The sequence below is a fragment of the Micrasema longulum genome, unplaced genomic scaffold, assembly GCF_059751315.1.
Source record: "Micrasema longulum isolate JH-2025_06_02 unplaced genomic scaffold, ASM5975131v1 h1tg001860l, whole genome shotgun sequence".
NCBI classification, from domain to species: domain Eukaryota; kingdom Metazoa; phylum Arthropoda; class Insecta; order Trichoptera; family Brachycentridae; genus Micrasema; species Micrasema longulum.
In genome coordinates, this window is record NW_028279034.1 from 234,204 (window position 1) to 254,275 (window position 20,072).

General features: G+C 28.8%; 1 protein-coding gene across 1 annotated transcript in view; it reads right to left on the reverse strand.

Moving 5' to 3' along the window:
* Positions 1-20,072, reverse strand: part of LOC148273713 (fat-like cadherin-related tumor suppressor homolog) — a 130,540-nt gene that overhangs the window by 24,490 nt on the left and 85,978 nt on the right. The window contains exon 2 of the mRNA XM_088238321.1: positions 10,670-10,786. The gene's annotated coding sequence lies outside the window, so the exon portion shown is untranslated. The remainder of the gene's footprint in view (positions 1-10,669; positions 10,787-20,072) is intronic.

The window sequence follows — 20,072 nt, forward strand, 5'->3', positions numbered from 1 at the left end:
ATAAGAGGGCAAATGAACGAGTGTAGGTTTGGGATTTGTATTAATATGTATGACGTGAGACCTGTGATCGTGTGTTTAATGTAACACTGAATAACCTTTCTAATGAAACTCCCTGGTACTTTCACCCTTAATTGAAACCATAAACATGTAACAAAAATCCATACACATTATAACTGAATTTGTGGCAATCATATGAAACCAAAATGAGGCGGACCACCGTTGTTTTTGCAGTAACGTAATAGTTTTAATGTTTTTATAAAAATATCACTGAAATTCCTTGATTAGCAATTATTGTTTTGTTTTGTTTGACCAACGAGCGCTTTCGAGTAGGCATCTCCAGGACCCGTATCATTAGCAAAATTTCAAATTCACGTACTATTCATTTACAAGTTTTTGAAAGTAAAAACTTCATATAAGTATTTGATTTGGGGAAAGGCAACGCATTTTACATTAATATATACATCCTCTGAATCTTAAACTCTCTGTATTTTTATGTTTTTTTTAAATAAATATTTGAATCCCTTTTCTTTCCTTGGTTCCACTTTCTCTCTCCTTTCAAACTATTTATATGATTCCACATTCCTCATCCTTTAAAAGTATAACATAATGTACTTTTTTAAAGTTGCAAGCCTTTTCCCCCAATTAAGAACAACAGCTGTTATTTTCAATTAATTAGGTTATTTTATGTATATTTTTTCGTTTTTTAGTTCAAATTTATGACCAACTCTTTTTTTGACCAGTCTGTTAAAGAAATAATAAAAATCTAAGAACTATTTTTTTGTACTTGAAATTTTAAAAAAAATATAGGAAAATGATAAAATAACAATTAATATGAACAAACTATTTTTCTTGAACTCAACTTGACAATTTAAATAGAAACTCAACCATTCCTGAAAGTGTATGAAGTAATGTTTACAATGTGTGCTATTTTATATAAAAAAAACTAGTCTTGTTAATTAAATTCATAATTTTATTTTTGTTTGTTAAACGTATTAACTAAATTGATTTTTCTCGGTATTCAAAATAAATTGTTATTCACAATAATATGTACATATAACGGCATTATAGGCGTGAATACATAGATAATAAGAATTACTTAAATCACGCTTATTTATAAAAAAACAATTTTGATATTTATTTTGTAGAGCAAGTTAAAAGAGCAACTACGTAGGCAATGTGTATAGGACCCCTATTTTAGTCGTCTTAAAAAAAGGTGACTTTTCTAATGGAAACGTTTTTTCATACTACCCTTACAGTTTTGTGACCTAAGGGTTAACGGTCTATTTAATGAAAGCACTGAATGACGAAAAAATACATTTATCGGTTCCGATCTAAAGTCCGCAGTAACGTAGAAGAAATCGCTCCAATTACGAAATGTTTTAATTTGTAATAATATTGCAGAACCCAAATTGTTAAAAAAAACAAACTATCATGGATTTCCCCGTACGAGTAGACCGAAATATTATGTAATATTATGTCACATAATATGACTTTGGAAAAATACTTCGCTATTCATTCATACGTCTTCTCATGCACGAGTGCCGATTTCTCCGACTTTTGATGAGTCCATCTTCCCAAAGTGTTTATCTTCCTAAAAATAATCTTCAAAAGTACAAAATATTTCATCATTTCATAAATTGATAAATTCATAAATCTAAATAACCCAAATTAAACATTTTATTAAATGTATGTATTTCCGCGCCCGGGGGATGAAGAATACAGTTTTATTTGTATTTTTGACTTGACGCGATGGCTACTCTTAGGTAAGAATCCTGAAAAAATAAATCCTGTGGAGATATGCCTACCTCATCGTTTAGGAATACTCAACATCCTATCTTCAATTTCTGGCAGGGTAAACGTGATGTATTTGTAGTAAAGGTGGTTCTACTCTGAAATATTTCACTATTTTATAATCTTTTTCACTACCTTATGTTTTTTTTTACATAAGCATTTTTATTTAATTCCCGCCAAACTGCAAACGCAGTTTTTTACAGGAATTTATCTCTTTAAATATTTAAGTAACAAAATATAATGTACGCATACATTTAAAAAATAATAATATATTAGTAAAATACAGTCTTTTTTAATACCGAAACACATAAAAAATAATAAACAAACAACATTTTTGTGAACGATGTTTTAAACTGTTTGGTTGTCTTTTCTTTTCTTTTGTTATATACTCAACTTGGAATTTAAGAAAAAAAGTTTTAAAACATATTTAACTTTATTTTTATTCATTTTACTTTTCTGTATTTCGTCTGAGAGTCTAATTACTATGCGTGCGAGTAACTAAAATGATCAAGATACGCATCGATTTGAGAACTTAAATTTACGTAGTACCCAATGCATTACTGGGTGTGGATACAGAAATGGTGATGATGTCTTTAAAGATTTGGGTGAATTTAAAACACTATTTTTTCATTTCGAGTCATTAAGATTATTACAACAGGGAAGACACATTACAACAGGGATATGGAAGTCTAGGCATTTACAGGGCTTATGTTTTGTTATATAATGTATAAAACCTATACTATTTTATTTTACTTTTGGTGCTCATTTTCGAATTCGGAAAAAAAAGGCAACTAATGTTGACGCCCAATACATTAACATTTACTCTCAAAAGTTGAAATATTTGAAAACAAGTATCACTAAATCTCTTAACTTTATTGTCAAATATTAAAATATAAATAGGGGCTAGGTTTCTTATTATCTATGCGCTCTGTAGCTGAAAGACGTGCTGTAATCTAGCTCCTGTATATCATAATTGGAGATGAGGAACAAGAATCCCAACCGTCCATGCGCTCTGTAGCTGCAAGACGTGGTGGGATATTTATTTATTGTACAGCGCCCTTGAGGTGATTTTCACAAAAACAGCGCTATATAAATTATCCAAATATATAAAATATATATCTGTTAATGCTTTAAATAAAAACAATTATATTAAATCACAGTATGAAATAAGCGGTTTGTAAGTTTGGAAATGATTTTTATGTGTATCGGTGTTTTGGATTACGATTTAAACTAATCGTAAACCATCATCGACCTTCATTAAGACAACTACAGCCACTGAAAGCTTAGTTCTATGAAATCAAACACTACTGAAGCCGTTAGTAACTTTGGCACGTTCGGTTGATGGAATTGCTTTGCTATTTTACAGTACTTATATTACGTAATATCCATGTAAATTCAGTTTAAAAGCTCCCCTGTTTCCGGATATTGTGTTTTATTTAAATATTTTCAAACATTCGGATTTTTACCATCAAATTTCAATCATAAAGGTCCGGGAAATAGTAATGATTATTTTAATAGGTATTTTGAACAATGTGCTGGTTGCTACATAGTTAAACATAGAAGAAAAAAAACATAATTAAAATTAAATCAGAAATATATTTTTTGGATTACTTATGATTCAACGATTACGAATGAAAAAATATTTTTATTTATTACATTTATAATTACTAGTTGATTGAATTCGAGTTTCTTATTTTACTGATTTGTTTTCACCTTTATCATGAATAAACAACTATTGATATTTATTTTATTTGTTTTTATTGAAGATGCTTAACAAGTTACATTTTTTTCACAAAAGAAATACATTTTAAGGCTCATGAAGAAAACGAAACAAATAGCACATCAAAAAACGAAAACCTCTTTTGCTTGCTGTGGGATTAAAATATCTACAGTTAAAGATTACAAAATATGGGCATTCAGGGAACTATCCTTGATTGGTTTAGAAGTTATATATCCAATAGATTACAAAAAGTAAAAATTGGCGATGAACTAAGTGATGCTGCTGAGTTAGACTATGGTGTTGCCCAATGAAGTACACTACGATGAACGACAATTTGCTTACTCTCAATGCAGAAGAACAAAGTTTATCTATTTCAGCCCATCTTCGGTGAGACAACCAAACTCCAAGTATGAATTAAAATTACATCATTGCATAAATAATATTAATTTTAATTGTGCAATATTTAAAAACGTCACTTGTGTAAAATATTTGGGTTTAAAAATGGATAAATTCATTAGATGGAACCTACAAACTGAAGAAATTTCTAATAAAATAAAACGTTTGACTAATTTTTTCATATTTTTAAGAAATATACTAAGTATAAAAGAACTAAAACAATTATATAATGGATTAGTAAATTTAATACTGACGTATGGTCTGATTGGCTGGGGAAGCTGCACTAAAACGACTATGGCTTCAGCAGCTATAGCTCAAAAATCAGTGATAAGAGTTATATTAAAAAAACCATACCTATACCTGAATGATTCGCTCTTTAAAGAATTTCAAGTGCTGGATATTTGTCGCCAGTATATATTGACGTCAGTAGTAGTCACGCATCTCAACAGGGAAAAATACGCAATGGTTTGTCATGTTTATAATACTAGACACTCCATTAAGGATCTGATTCTACAGAGAGGAGTTAATATGTTTTTGGCTCAAAGGCAGCAATAGTATATAGGACCGAGGATAAATAATCTTATCCCAAATTTATGGAAATGTGGTGGTATTGCCGGGCTAAAGAAGGTGTTGACTGCATTTTTTATCTGTATTAGTCGGAGGGAGTCAAATAAATTTTTGTCCGATGTAGGCCAATTTCTTGTTTTACTAGTAATGACTTAGGACTTATATAAATTATAATTTTTTGTATTATTTGTGTTTTCATTGTATATTTAGTATTTACATCTAAGACTGAAAAAGCACACATAATAATAAAACTGCAATTAGTTTTTAATACTATTATAAAATACATAATTTACTGCCTTAGGACGGGGAAGCTATTCATAGTTAAGCAGTTCAGATGAACCACCGGAAAAAATAAAAAATATATTTGTTTAATTTTACTACTTAATTAATTTGTTGTATAAATAGTTCATTGTAAATTTCTATAATAAGTATGTAAAAAATAAATAAAGTATCTTTATATATATACATACAAAGTCCTGCCATAAATACTGTTACAAATTGTTTTAATAATAATATAAAAGCAATTAATTTTACAAAAGTTTTTTTTTATTACTAGGTTAGGTTAGGTTAGGTTAGGTTAGGTTATTACTAGGTTAACATGCATGTTCCACTAATTGGAATTATTTTTTTTACTTAAAATGTCCTCCTTTTGCCTTCATACAGGCCTTTAAACGTGACGGCCAATCGTTGATGGCAGCACGCGCGATATACATGGGAAAAATGGCCACTGTTTTTTTTAAAGACCGTTTCAAGCTCTCCAAATTTAGGTGTTGTCTGCTCCAGACCATGGTTTCCAACACTGACCTCAATTTGTAGTCCAGCGGATTTAAATCTGGGCTTCCAGAAGGCCAATCTTCAGTTTGAATTATGTGATTTTCCAGCCATTGCTGGGTAGATTTTGCCTTATGAGCTGGAGCAGAATCTTGCCGGAAGATTCAATGTCTCAAACTGAGCATTGTGTCATTGAAAAGCTTAACAACCTTCTCGAGAATGTCATCTTGATACGATTTTGCACTTGTCTTCACACCCTGCACACAAAAATGAAGCTCAGAAACTCCTTCGTAGGAGACACCCCATCAAATCATCACTGCTGTTGGATGATGACCTCTGTGAACTTAAGGAATGACTTGAGCGGCTTTTCGAGAGCTATGAGCATACATTTTGCTTGTTGAAGTTTTTTTCGATGTTAAATATATCGTGAAATAAGTTTTTTTGATCTGGTATTCCTAATATCCCTTAAAGGTGGAGTAAACAAATAACCAGTGCTTCTTTGGTAAGTCCCTATCTTTAGGTTAGATTTAATGATGCGAGACATACTTCGAGTCAATATATTCATCTCCCCGGACAAGGTTTTTTGTTAACGGAGCGGATATATATGAATTCTGCTTCTGACAGCCTTAATAGCTCCTGGAGTCCGCACAGTTTGAGGATGTCCAGATCTTTGTCGGTTTTAAGCACTTTAAATATTTTTGAACCAATTAATAGTTCGATACACAAACTGGCGACTTATACCTAAACGTTTTAGGGTGTTAAAAATGTCTTCCGGTTTCTTCCCAACTTTGTGTAACGCGATTTTAGCGATTCGGTTTTCTTTAACACCTCACTCCATATTTTCTCGTTGACGTTCAATACTCACTAATTATAGCAAAAGCATAAGGGTTGGTACTTTACATGAAAAAAAGTTACGGGTCTACGGGTAAGACATTGGTCATTTTTATATCACTGGGCAAGTTATTAAAGAAGTTAATTCTGGATAGATATTTTGTAACTGTTTTAAAAATGTCAAGTGTTGAATTTTGCCATATTTTAAATAAAACTATGGTATTTGAGTGAAAAGTTTGATACAAAGTTTTTTTTTGTTTCTATTTATAAAATTTTAGGATTGAATATTTTTATGGATTTTATCAAACGATGGTACAAAAAATATTTCTAAAAATTCTTATGTTGGGTATGTGGGTGATTAAAAAAAAACTTTAATTATTCATCTTTACACTATTTTTACTGAGTTCGTAATATTTGTGTAGGATCCTCCCCGACCAATATAACTAAACTGTAATAACGACTGTAAAGTTCAATTATGAGGATATTTCTAAGTCTTATAAAAATATATATACATTTTCTTATTTGCTTAACCAATGTACTTATCTGTGTAAGTTTTAGTCTATCCCAGGTATTTTATTTAATTATATTATATTGGATTGCTATTGAACATTTGTAAATAATACATATTTAAAAAAAATATATATTTATAAATTAATGTGTTTTTACTTTTGATTGTACACGACGCGGCGGCGCAACAGTCATAACCCAATAAAAAAATGCTCACATATTTGCAAATGGCGTCTTATGTCATGATGAAATTGAAATTGTTTGGAGTTAACACAGGCAAAATGCACGGATTAAACAGGAGATGAGAAAAAATAAAATAAAACATTATGACAAAAACAGAGTCTAAACTCGTTATTAATGGTCTAATTGTAAAATGAGTTACGCAAAAAAATGAGAGCACTATAATGTTTTAAAATATGAAAAAAAGTAAAAAATATGTTCCTGATCGTTTTTGATATTTATAAAATTTATTGTCAGTTAAATGTGAGAAGGTTTTTAATTTAACAAACTAAACAACGCTTCAATAAATGATAAATACATACAAATACTTTATTGTGTGTAAGAGAAATGGAGTGTATTTGCAATTTAGATAGTGCTTTAAATTACCAATAGCAATCAACGTCATTAAGTTATTGGTAAACCGGAACTGGTCTAGGGAATTAATTCCTGCCCATTTAGAAGTAAGAAACTCAGGCTCTTGAGGTATAATTAAAATCTTGTTTAATTTAGTGCAAAATAATTTTATGAAAACATCAGTAAAACGTTAATTTTATTAAAATATCAACAAATAGAAAAAAAACCTACTACTTGAATGTCACAAAAAGTATTACATGTTGTAAATTAAGTGTTAGGGTTAAATAAAAAAAATATACATGAAACCTTTTTTTAGTCCTAATACGAGAATTTCAAATTATAGACCTTTTAAAAACAAAACATTTTAAATGGCGTTCTTACTACCGTACATTTAAAAAATAACACCAATCAAATCAAATAAGAACTGTACACTATTATAATAGAGTATTTGACAATTATTTTTCAATTCAATGATTTGGAAAAATTGCAAGCGGAAATAGCCATTGATCTCATATGAATAATTCCGAGTACGTAACTAACCAAAGCAAAGTCATACTTTGAATAGCCCATCACGGAAACACACTAAAAACTGCTTAATGATAAAATAAAAATATTTTATTTAAGTTAAGTGAAAAATAATTACATCAAAGTAAAGTGGAAAATGCCATTAATTATCTCAAGTTAAATAAAGCAGCCGGATCATATGGAAAACCAGCTGAATTTAGCTATTTGAATTAACCAGGCAGTACATGCAATTTGTAATTTAATATAGAAAATCAGTACATAGCCAAAAAACTAGATAGAATGAATAAACAAAAAGAGTTTCACGGCCAAATGCGACAAATATAGCACGATTGCACTTAACTTGCATGCAAGTAAAATTCTACTGCATATTTTACATTTGAGGTTAAAATTCTTCCTCGATTCGCAAATCCCACAGGAGCAAACTGGTTTTTGTAAGGGAAAGGGTACACATGAACAGATTTTTAATGTCTCCCAATATGACCCAATAGGAGCCAATAATGTAGGAAATTTTACTATTTCAATATCAATAGCAAAAGGATACTGCAATACAGTATACCTAAAATATTTGACATGTTACCAAACAATATTAAAACTACTGCGTTAAATACAGGAGTGAGACGTTTGTTCAAATTATGGTTATTAGAAAAAAGTTTTATGTATTAGTGATAGTTTTTAATTTTTAATAATGTAATGTTTTTCAAGTAAAATTATTATGAATATTAAGGTTAAGTGTGAATTATCGATGCAATTTATAAGAAACTGCTGACGAGTTGTACGTATGCAACTCAGCAGGACTTTAATTTAAGACTATTTTGAAAATATTTTTGAAAAAAAATAAAAAATAAAAATAATAAAATTAAAAATAAATGTAAATTATGAAATGTCATAAAGGGTGCAGGCCCCGATTGAATTCCTCCCCTTTTTGCTAAAAGCTGCTTTGAATTCTTAGGTATATCACTCCGTATTATTTATAATAGAACAATCGACTAGAATCTTTACATCACTTTGAAAAACAGCTGATATCTCACCTATTTTTTAAAAAGTGACAAAGAAGACGTTAAAAAAAATAAAGAATGATTGTTTAACTATCTTGTATTAATAAAGTTTAATTATAGTTAAAACTACAAAGAGTTAAATAATTTTAGAAATAGAATAAGCCCTTAGAGAAATATTATTGACCATTTAATGCACTGGATATTAACAATTCCTTTTTAATTTAGGCAGCAGTATAATTAACAATTATGATTGTGATATTCTCAGATAATCTGTTTTAATTAACGATCCAACAATACCAGAAACGTACATATGAGCGTGATTTAATATAAGCTAAATATTCGTAAGCTGTGTGAGTTATTATATATTTCTATAGCCTGAATTATTAAGATAAATTCATTAATTTACATTATTAACATATTGATGGTATGATTAACATGTTCAAATAATTATTTATGAATGTATACTTTCGTTAATTAAATGACTGTTTCCACAGAATAATGACTGAATAGTTTTTAAAATTAAAAATAAAGCCGGAATATAATTTTTATTGATTTATTTACATAAAACACATATGAAAATACAATAATATTATCATTTTCTAATGAAATCATTATTACGGCGGATTCCGTGGAGCAGTGGTTAAGACGTTTGAGTTAAGACGTTCCGAATTCGATTCCCGCAAATCGGAAAAAAACATCTAATGCAATTTTTCTTAAGCCCGGTTGTTCTGTGATGTAATTTACCACTGTCCTTTTAGCGTGTTGTGGTGAGAATAAAAAAAAAGCATAAAAAAATAATAGACCGCCATTTCAGTGATACACTGTCTCCAGGACGCTTTATAAAAGTGATTCCATGCCACACTAAATTTAACATGACTTAAAATTTAAGTAAAAAATTTTGGTAAAACAATTTATTTTTCCATCACATGCTCGAATAAATTTTAATACTTTAGAAAACAGGAAAACATTACTCTTACATTTTGCTGGGAAAGAATTCCATGCTATAAAGGCTTGCGACCGCAAATATGCGTTCACCCAATTAAGTGGGCGGGTAGTGTACTTACAGGTTTTCGAGTTAATTAAGAGTTTTCCTATCGCTCTAGGTGTAGCTGATTTAAACATAAAATGTCTGTTGGCTTCATCTGGAGTGTTTAGTTATTTTAGATATTCCGGAACGGCACTGTGCAGTGACTAACACAGAGGCCAATAAACGTGTAATATCCGACATACTGAAGTAATATGACCGAACTAAAAGATTTACAAAAATATAAGTAAACACATATAGTTGTACAAATGTAAAATAAAAACAAAAAAATATTTTGATAAGTATGTTGGCGTTAGCTTCTAATAACATGTGTCCTCTCAGCACCTTGGTTTTATATTTTTGTGCGATAACTATGCTGAAGGTGTATAGTAGGATTTGCATGTTAGCGTTATGAGCGTCCCGACGAAGAGACTGGTATGTCTCGAAACCGGTAGAGATAAGTGTAAACAAACATCTTAGATATGAAAATATACTTTAAAACAAGTATTATAAATATTTTTGTGTGTTAACATAAAATTTTCTTCAATTGAGCAAGTTGATGAACAGAAAAAAATGTAATAAAATAAAATAAATAAAGCAACTTTGTTTTTAACCACTAATTTTTATTTCTCACCGACCGGTTTCAAAGCAAACAAGCTTCTTTGTCAAGGCTTATGTAACTTATGAATTGATTCCTTTTTTTTATTTCTATCATGTTCACTAAATACTACATTAGAAAAAAATGTAATTGCGTTCTGTATTATAGAACTTAAGTAAAGAAGAAACAACCACATACAAAATTTAAGAAACTTCATAATGTACCATTAATTTGAAGAAATTTACTAAATTAATAAAGTCACAATATGGATATGTATAACGGGTTTCCAAGCTGATTTACTGTTTTTAGAGTTTGGGGCTTTAAATGGATAGGATTTAAAGGTTAGAGGGAAAATATAATGGCTGACTCACCAAGTTAATCACTTCACTAAATGAAGTGGGTTGGATGCTGATAGTAGATTGTTGAAGGCGGATATGGGTCCGACGATGATACTCCAGGTTTAAAATGCGATACTTGAGAAGTTGTGGCTGAAACAAATAAATCGTATTTTTCTTTGAACATTTTTTTTACATTAAAATAACCTTAAGTTTTAATCAAATGAAACGTACTCTTCAAACATAAATATAAAATCTAGCTATCTAACCACAATATACTTTTTTTAATATTGGTATTACAAACCACAGGCCAATCTGTATCCTGTCTACAATACCAAAGTTATTTGAAAATCTTGCTTTTGATAAAACGCCGGTGCAGATTAAGAGCATCATTGTCCTTCAACAGCATGGTTATACATACTACCCTAATTAATTTCCTTATTAATTCAAATTACTTTAGTAAATCATTAAGTAAGAAATTACAAATTGACTCTGTATACACTGACTTTTGTAAAGACTTTGACCAGATTTATCATAAATTATTGCTAACTAAAATGATATGTACAATGAGTTTTGAAGGTAAATTTACAAGCTGGTTAACTATTAACTTTAATGATGTGCAGTTAATTGTTAAAGTGAACACTTTTTTCACTTATTTTTTTAAGGCTACCAGAGGTAAACCTCAAGGTTCTGATTTGGGTCCGGTGCTTTTTAAAATTTTTGTCGACGATATCACTTTTTTTTAAAAGACAAAGAATTTTTTTCAGTTTAAAAAAAAACTTTCATTCAAAGATGAGCGGTGTAAACAAAATAAAATGAACTTGAACATTAAAAAATGTAAGATCATTCATTTTTATAGAATAAAAAAACCGCTTATTTTTACTCACAGTTTTGATGGTGTTCATCTCTCTACAGTATCAGAGATAAAATATCTCAGGGTGTTTTTTAAATAAAATCGACTTTTGTTGATTAAATATCAGTGAAATTTCGAGCAAAGCACTGAAATTTTTTTTGTTCATTCAAAAACCTAATACTGCACTGTTCTCTTGTAAGAAGTAATTTTAAATTTAATTCATCAATACGGTCACTTTGCTATAATGCTCATGTTTATAATATAGGCAGTGTTCAACATAAATTTCTACGATATGTACATTTCAATACAAAATGTGAATTGTGAATACTCATTAGCACTTCTTAATCTAATGACATTATCTGAAAAAAGAACTATGAATGATCTCATCGTACTGTAGAAAATTGTAAAATTACTTTTTGACGTCTCAATAAAACTTGAATTAAGCAATTTTAGAGTGCTCGCTGTCAACACTAGGAGTACTTTATTGTTTCATTGCTCCAGTACTTTTTGCAGCCATTATAGCAATTCATTGATACCGAAACTGCATAGGTTAGGTAACATTTATGTAGTGACTGCAGATATTCTGTCCAGTACTTTACTATCGTACAGGTTCACAATATCACGTTTATTCATAGCAGTTTGTCAAAAAATTACTAACAATTCAATTACATAAATTAAAAACTTTACAAATATCTCTTAACCATGATTCTCATTGTTATTTATGGACTTCTTATGTGTATATTTATCCTAATATTTTATATTTAACTGCTCTTGTAATGGTCAAATATCAGAAAACTTGCTATGTATTTATACGCTTACCTTTGAATTAATATTCTTTTATTCATATTATTTTATACTTGTTTTTATTTACTATAATACTCAACTAACCCTATTTGCATTCAAGTATTGGCAATCACGCATTTTATGTATTTAAAAAAAAAAAGTGATAATAATGTTTGATTATTAAGTTAACTTTCCTTTTTCTTTCTCGCTTGCCGTAACACTCTATTTAGTTTGTTTGCTTCACATAATTTGAGTTATTATTTTATTTCATTGAATATTTTGTTCATATACTTACTGTTTTTTTTATGTTTACCACTATATGTTAACCTTATTAAACTATTTATAATATATTTGATAATTTCGCATCTTTTTTTTCTGTTCATTTACTTATTAGATTATAAGTGTTTTATTATTAAGTACGTGACATGTATGTTTTTACAAATGCTCCTTGGGCGTTAATTAACAAAATAAATAATAAATAAAATAAACCTGATCGTCAAAACCTATGTTTTCTACAGCCCACTGTTGTTAAAAATATTGCTAAAAATATTAAATAACGTTTGCTGGCTTATCATAATTTTTCTTAATATCTGTTAAATTGGCGTTATGAATTTTATGATAAACAATCGATACCGCAAACAAATTTGAATTGCTAAAAACCAACCAGCTTCAAATTAAAGCATTCTTAAGCGCATATTAAAACGAATGTTTAACAAGGTGAAATAAATGTCCAATTTTTCGCTTGAAAAATTAAAATTAGTGTAGGTACTCAAATAAGTGTTAATTAAAAAAAAAAATCATCATTATACTTAATCATTTAATAAATAATACAAAATAGGGGTAAAGGGTGAAACAGACAATCTCAATGGAAATAATCCATTTCTTTAAAAAACCTTCAAAACTCCATAACATTTACGTGCCGAAGTATTTGTTTTTTTAATCTTTGGAAAATAGTAACTAGCTCAGATTTAATCAGCATTTTTTAGGTCTTTGTCTAGGAAACATAAACTACAAAAACTTGATATCTTAAAAGCGAGTATTAAAAGAAGTTAGTCTAACTGAAAAAAGCATTTGTAAAGGAAAACAAAAGAAAGAGAATCTGTTTTCAAGCACAAAACACCTGTTCTAATGCAAAACTTCTGAATAAAGTTTACCTCATTGCTCGTTCTTTTTTAAAAATTGGCCATGTTTCTTGTAAATTTCCAACCACATAATGATTCTTCGTTTTTCCTTCCTAGGACAATGGCCATTCTTGCGTTTTTCTTTAGAAGGTTTCAGTCGTTGGAATTAATTGAACAAACTTACACCGTAATATTGAATTTAAAAAAAATGTATCATCGAAATGATTTTCAGACGGATTAAAATACTCACTTTGCTGTTTTTTGATTTATATTTATGTTAAATATGCATTTACAAAGATGATAAACATAACATGATAAAAAGAAGACGAATATCATTAAGCATATTTTTAGTTGATTCAAAAATATTTTAAGTATATTCAAATACTTGCAGACTGGCTGGATAGGGAATTGTTTTTATTCAAAACATTGCTCAAAACATTTTTGAATTAACTACCTGGTAAAAGTGGAAGTATTCAAAATTAGAAAATTGTTTTCAGTCGTTGCCTAGTAGGTGAATTGGTTCAGCCGGATGAATCTCACCCACATGATAAAGGTTTCAGCTTTTTTACTTAAAAAAAGTCAACAAATGGAAGAGTTGAGGAAATGTGGATTTTAAAACATAGGCAGAATGGCAAATGTTACACAGTGTGTAAAGTGGCCACTTAAACCAGCCAATGACAAGTCATAAGCCCTGTAAATGCCTAGACCCCCATATTCCTTTCTCAAAAATGTTTTCCCTCTCTGTTGCAACCAATTTATATATTTTTAGTTTTTTATCGATTGAATTTTTGAAGATCCTCATTACTTTTTACTCAATTTTTACTTATTTTTTTTAAGTGTGTTTTTTTAATTATACGAGTATTTATTTTTTTTTATTTCATCTTTTACTTTGTCTTTTACTTGTTTCTTGCTATGTACATATTTAGTTTTTACTATGTATTTTACTCTGTTTTTTATACGTTTTTTTACTATGTATTTTGTGTTTAACACGTATTTTAGTGGGTTTTTAAATATGCTTCTTTTAAATGTTTTTGCAACGTTTGTTTAAATATTTATTTGACTGTTTTTTTGTTATATTTTCACTTTGTCTACTACCTTTATCAATTTTTTATCTCTATTGATTATTGTTTCTAATATATATTTTTTAATGGATTAGAACGGAATAAATAATCGTAGTTAGATAGTCAAAGCAACTTTGTATAAATGTTTAATTTTATGTATATAATATGATATTAAATAAAAAAAAGGTAATATTATGATAATAAAAAAAAAGTATCAGAATATTGAAAAAATGTTAAATATTTTGTATGCTGGTGTATAGGAGGTGATGTAGTGGTCAAGACGCTTGACTCACGCACGGAAGGTTCTGGGTTTAATTCCCGGGGAGAACACAAAAATTAAAATGTGATTTTTTTCACCACTGTAATTAGGCCTCCTGGCCTGTTGTGGTGCAAAAAAAATATTTAAAAAATGACAATAATGAGGCTAGATCAGTAATAAAAAATGGCTGACATCACGCAGAAGGCTTGTGGTCCACACGTGTATAACATTCCAGTCTCAATAAATTCATATAGATTGTATTTTTTGTTTTGTTTATCAAATCATGTTTGAATATTAGATATAATCGTTAATTTTAATACTACCCTATATAATATAAGACGGTAAATTTTCTTCTGTGATAGTTAGTACTTAACTAATTTAAAGAAACTACATGCGCTTAAATATTATCACATTATGTAAATTCTAAACGAACATAGTTACGGTAATATGAGGCTACAATATACTTTGTTTCACACTGAAATCATTTTACTTAGTACTTACCATAAAGCGCTGTAAGGTACAAAGTCTGTGTAATATTTTGTGCTTTGCGGGACCATAATAATATATCTTTTCGCGAAATCAAGATTTATACACAAACCACAGTAAAATGTTTTTGTTTTATTGTAGTTTTAATGAAATAAAACTTGTGCAACTGTTTCGTATAATTTCGAGTAAGTTTTAATATTCTCACACAACTCGCATGGAAAATTTTATATAAGACGCTTTGAACAATTTTATGAAACAGTTGCTGGAGCAATTTTTAATTCGACTGCGGCAGTATTCAGTTTCATAGCGTCGCTTTAATAAAACTGCAATTTTAGTATTCATGTACTAAAAAAAACAAGGTTTTTGAAACAAATGTTTTCAGAGGTTGGTACTAGTTTTAACTCGATATTGAGCTATTACGAAATATGAAGGTTGTTATTCGTTCTTAGGCAATCAACAGCCACAATTTTCTGAAACTGTTCATAAAAAATAGTTTCTCTTTAGTTTCACACAAACGCTAGCATTTTTCACATACTAAATTAAATTTTATTATTTCTTTACAATCAAACCGCAAAATACATACACAACAAAGCTTTCTTTGTGCCAGTCCCTGCAGTATTATCAATTTGGGATGAATAAAATACCTGGTAATTTTATGTTGTTTTCCGGTAGTATTTATATTGGTATGAACTAAACATTTAAATACTTTTATATTATTTTCTTAATTCTATCGAAAGAACTCTTCTTTTTTTATATTTTATCTCCTCATCCTCAGCCTTCTGCAGAACTATTTTTTTCTTTCATTGTAATAAATATGCCAAATAGTACACTCAGAATTATTTATTTTTCCTTGGTGGAGGCTATACTAAGATATGGTACTCGTATCAAAGCATGGGGTCATTCAAAAATCACAAACATAAAAATGATACAGAGTTTACAGTATTTTATCCTTAGAAAAAAAGTCTCTAATGATATTTACAAAATAAGGAGTAACAACATATGTCAATGTCTACTATATAAATCTATAAAGGCGCTGCCGGTTCGAGGAATTCTGTGGCTCTGTATCATTTTAGAAAAAAAAAAGTGATAAATTCAAAAATTTATTGGAACATGGTTATTACACAAGATTCACACAAAATGAAGGTTCAGTGATTCCAAAGGCAAGCAACAAATAAAGAAAAAGAACTCTAAAATATGAGATTCCAGTTATGTTATATTTGTTACCAAACAATCTTAGAAATGGTACAACCAAAAGTGACTAGGGCAAAATAATAGACTGGCTATTCGATCAGGAGTTTATAAATTAATAAAATTGTATATTTGTAAATATAGATATACATATATAAAACAGACTTTTTAAATATGTAATATTCTCATGGATATTTATATGTGTGTATATATATGTTTATATGTATGTATGTGTATATATGTATGTATGGATATGTTTGTGAGCATGTACGGGTATATATATATATATATATATATGTATATATATATATATATGTATATATATATATATATATATATAAATAAATATGGATATAGATAAAGATAAAGATATAGATATAGATATAGATATAGATATAGATATAGATATAGATATAGATTTAGATATAGATATAGATATAGATATAGATATAGATATAGATATAGATATAGATATAGATATAGATATAGATATAGATATAGATATAGATATAGATATAGATATAGATATAGATATAGATATAGATATAGATATAGATAAAGATATAGATATAGATATAGATATAGATATAGATATAGATATAGATATAGATATAGATATAGATATAGATATAGATATAGATATAGATATAGATAAAGATATAGATATAGATATAGATATAGATATAGATATGTAAAGAAATAATGTTTTTAAAAAAATGCTTTGTGCCTATTAAATGTGTACACATTTCTGTTATAAATTTTGGTACTTCCGTTTTGTATTTATTTTTTATCTTATAATTGCGATATTATTATACAACTATGTAGTATTATCATGTGTTTTAATGTAAAGGATCTTTACCGACAAGCCATACTAATTGGCTTGGTGAGTCCTGTAAAATTTTTTTTTTTTAATGTTTAAAAAAAAAAAAAAATGTAATATTGCATGTAAATAATAAATGAATTAAATATATGTTAAATTCTGATAAATAAAAAACTATAACTAGAACAAGCACTAGAGCTAGTTATTTTTTTGGAGAGTTACAGTTATAACATTTACTAGATGTATAAAAGTAGATTTGTATTAGAATAAAAAAACATAAACCATTAATGAAAATGTATTAATTATTTTTTTTAATGTCTCTTTAGTGTGTATCATGATCTTTTATTGTATTTATTTGTGTGGAAAAATTGACTTGATGTATGTACTCATTTCAGAATTAATTAATTTATGTAATTTCTCTTGTTTTAAAACACATAAAGGAGTTTGAACATACGAGGTACTCAAAATATTGTTGGAAAAAAATAACTGAAGTGAATTGTAAATAGTAAATGTATGTGCGTGTATGTTTATGAATGCATTGCATTTCAATACGTATTACCGTCTCTTCGTCAGGACACTCACTACACCAACAAGCAAATACTAAAATACACTTTCACCTTTACTATCACCGTAGTAAATTACAACAAAATTAATCCTTAATCTCTTTATTTAACCACGCCAAGCTAAACAAGGTTTGTGTTTTTTTTTATTTACATTATTTGGAAGTTACGTGAAAATCCAGGAGTTGGGTTTTTTTAACTTTTTCAGGACATTAATGTGCGGTGCTCTAGTGAAAACCTCTATGTAAATCCTCTGCTTCAGTAAATAATCGAAAAACCTGGAATGTTCCTAGTACCCAGATTTACAGGGATTGTTAAAAATGCTCCTAAAAAGGCTTTCCTCAACAAATTTCAACAATTAACCAATCTACTGTAAACATTGGGTAGAAATTCGAAAATTATATACTTTGTTTGCTTTGAATTTAAAAAATGCATTGAAAATTTTTCACGCTTTTTAAATTTATTTTGGTACAAACTGGTAGTGACATTTTATGTAAACGACCTTATCTCCTTGAGGCTAGGTTCTTGAAAGCGTTGTAATATATTTATATTTCTTTTTAAGAAAAGGTTTTTAGCTTATATATTGTTGTTATATTTAGTTACAAAGGTGTTAAACTTGCATTGTTTCTTTATTGTTTTTAGTATGTGGTTTAAAAAAAAAATGTGTATGGTATTTAAGTCCCGAATTAAGTTAACGTTACTCCTGGGAATGCAATTCAAATGTATTATACTTTGCGAAAAAATTCGTTTTATATGATTTATAAGTTAAAAAACACAAAAAAAAATGTCAATTAAGTATTAGAAGCAAACTAAAAAATCTTCACCAAAAATGGAAAATTAGTTATTTACTAAATAATAGCGTAATTTAAGACCGTCTCTGAATCTTGCAAAAACATATTTCAATTATACTACGTGACACCGCAAACTTAGCGTTCTCCATTGAGTTGGTGATGCATAATTAGGAATCGCACAATTCTTTTTTCAAAGCTTTTCGGAAATACCACAGTAACTTTTTTAATGGAGATTTCCAAGTTTGCTTCTAATACCCTTAATTGTTTCACCTCAGAGAAATATAGTCCATAAAAAACTATGTTCGAAATTCTATTTTTCAAATCGAGAATCTACAAATAATGCGTGTAATCTGCAAGCTTGCTTTAGGAGGAAATAACCGCAAATAGGTTTAAGATGTAAAAATATAAAATACATGTAAGAAAAAATAAGCTGGAATAATCGGCTAGTTTTTTTAATAACTGCTGGCGCTGGGCGCGCTTAATTGATATTTTTATTAATTTTTTGAAGGGAAGTACTAACGGTGGCAATGATTTATAAAGATATACAATTTAATGTTTGTTTTTCTGAAAATAAAATCTAAAAAACATTACGGTTAGTCAAATAAAATTGAAGGCTGTACATAATCGCCCATATTGCCCTTTATGCACCTAGCATTTCTATGTGATTAGCCATTAACTAGCAGCTAACAGTCGGCTATCGCTGACTGTTACATACATGCTCGGGAATTAGGTCGTTTGGGCCACATATAATCGGCCCTACAGGCCTCCGTTGATAGGCCCCTGGGGTCTCAGTAGATCGGGCTCGGGCCTCAGGCCATGAGCTTGCATAGCACTGACCTCCACCTCTAAGAATAAAAATGTCAATGCCAATGTCAATAATTTGTGATGTAATGAGTGGTGTAATGATATCTCAATTTTGACTTTTTTTATTTACACTAAATATTATCTTTCAAAAGTTCTATAACGCCCAGAAAATATTGTTTATTTACAGTTTGTCTTTTTATAAAAAAACTCTGAGTATAAAACAAAACAGTAATCAAATAATACATTAACAAATAAATATCATTATCAATTTTTATCGACTTGACTTAGATTTCGTTAGACGCTTGACATTTGTATACTCGTAGTTTGTTTTATTTTGTTACTAATACGGATAACGTGTTAGTATTTGTCACTGCACCTACGCACGCAGATTGTTCATAGATTTACGCAAAAATGATGCATGGTCGAAAAGTAAATGATTGAATAAAGTTAGTAGGTAAAGTAATTCTAGGTGGTCAACTTTTTTTATACTGAGTATAGTTATTCCTTAGCTTGGTATAAGGAAATCTTATAAGTTAGGCCCATCATTTATTTTTGTGTAAAGATCGATAGCATGTAATTGAATCACCTCAGATTCGCAGATGATATTATGGTCATAAGTAAAGACATGGATGAACTAGGCGAAATGATTATGAAACTACATGAGGCTTTAAAAATGACTGATTTGGAAATGAATCTTCATAAAACAAAGATAA